This window comes from Propithecus coquereli, unplaced genomic scaffold, assembly GCF_000956105.1.
Source record: "Propithecus coquereli isolate 6110/MARCELLA unplaced genomic scaffold, Pcoq_1.0 Scaffold41, whole genome shotgun sequence".
In the NCBI taxonomy this organism is placed as follows: Eukaryota; Metazoa; Chordata; class Mammalia; order Primates; family Indriidae; genus Propithecus; species Propithecus coquereli.
Window position 1 is genome coordinate 641,014 of NW_012149841.1, and position 2,281 is coordinate 643,294.

Here is a 2,281-nt window from a genome sequence, read left to right on the forward strand (position 1 = left end):
AAATCTGAGGGCTTTGGGAAGCCGATGATATCATTTTTTAATTTTGTAGCCTTGATTAATCGTTTCGAGTCACATTAGCCAAAAGCATTATAAAGATCTCTTGTTGGGTCATATGACAGGCATCCAGACCATTGTTTTCTGAAGTGATGCCAAAATATCTCATTTTTATATTCTTTTTGTTCATGACTGTAATATAAAAAACTTCTTACATAATTGAAAAATGTTACTGATTTTATTTTGAGACTTATGAAGCTATTACTGTTTCTCTTCTTTTATTAGCGTCCAAGAACATGATTTCCTGGGTTGTTCATTCTAAGTGGAATCACTACCTTTTTAAGTGCCACTGTACTGTCTGTAATATCAAAGACCAAATTATCTGTGTTCTATACATAAATTTGTTAAATCTTCTGTTGAATTGTAATAAGACCTGTAGCAGCTCATTCGAATGTATCATATCATATATCATATTGGTTTTATACATATGATGATTTTGATCATGCACTCTAAAGTAGATTGCAGGTTTTCTTTCTAAATCCGCTTATGCTTTCTTCCTGAGCACCTGGCCACCCAGCTAGACACCATATTTTCCAGTGTCCCTCTATTCAATCTCATCTTTCCTTCCTACTGGTTGGACAAGACAGCCACTATACCAATCTTAGATATACCCAATGAGTTGGCAAACTGTCTCACTAGCCAGGTACCGGGATCATTTCATAGAACAGAGGCTGTTTACCCAACTGTATTGTCTTATGGAAGTGAAATAAACATACATCTTATTTGAGAAGTTTGATACTGCCACTGAGACTTGACCCTACTTAGTAAAATAATTGGTACCTGGAATTAGGATTCTGAAATAATGAAAATTTATGATATGTGGCATTGGCTCAGTGGCTAGCTGTTGGGTGGTAAAGAAATAGATATTGTAAGCTAGAAAACCGGCGATTCTTATTATGCTGTATTATTCTATAGCAAATTGGTGAAACTGTCATTCCCAACAACTTAGAAAGAAGACCATGTGCCTATGGAGATTATAATTCTATGGAAAGCAATTGAATAGAGCCAGAATATTATGGTGTATTATCTACTCCTTGCTGCTTTTAGAAAGGTATAACAAGAAAAAGACGAATGCAAGCGAGAATTGGAAAGTTTGTAAGCAGTGTTGGAAAACACAAGTGCTTACTTCTGGATCACAAAGAGTAAGAGATAAGGCTATTCACCCACAGTCTTTCACAAAAGCCCTGCTATTAACATTTTCAGCCAAACTAAAGGATATAGTTTTGTTCCATAAAATCAGGTTAATATTTGTATGCAACTAATAAAATCCATAGGTTATTCACATTAAAGTGAGGGAGAGAGGTATGGGCTGAATACTGATTTTAGCGTCTAAGGTAGACTTTAGAAGGTGTCCATAAAACAACTTTGGGTGAGGTTACTTGAACATGGACCTGACTGGTTTCCAATAGATCAGAAACCTACTAAGTTTTTGAGGGAATTGTAAGCCACAAGGCTGGACTATGAAAGCTTTAAGTTTCTCAAAACTGTATCTGCTGAAAGCCTAATAAGAAAAAATATATACCCCCCCCACCCAAGAAAGGCGTACCCTCCAGCATCCATTTCAGACATAGGCACAAGGATAATGGATCAGGAAGAACCCTCCAGACAGCAGGGTGACAAGCACGGGCTGCAACGGCCAGGCAGTTCATCCCAGAGAGCAGAGTTGGTCTAACCTACTAACTTGCTCCACTGCCAGGGCAGGGAGAATTTTCCATTTCTGTCCAGCTTTATTTATTCATTGTCATGATCAGTATCTGCTTTGTGCTTGCAACTCTTTCCTTTTCTGAATGGAAGATTTTATTAGGGTTATTCCGTTCTTGCTCCACCATTGTATATTGTGAAGGGAAGTGTGCAAACTTTCTTTTAGATCATAAAATGATATTTCAACAAGGGATATCTCTGGACCTGCTGAATAGGACTGCAGATCACTTCGGGGTCCAGAATTTTGGAATAGATGCAGTAATGGGAGGGGTCCTTGTGCTGTCTCCCTGGGGTGAAAGGCCTGATTGGGGAGGAGAATGTAGATTGTTTCATGGTTATGTTGAGTGAAAAGCTGTAGCAGATGCCAGGGTGCTGCCCACTTCTAGTTCTGTTCTTCATTTTCTTCTTAATCACAAGGTCACCAAGCAAGAAACTACTTCATTTCCCAGCTTTCTTTGATGCCAGCTGTGGCCACGTGACTATATTCTCACTGATGGGATGTGAGGATAAGCACTACCGTATGTAA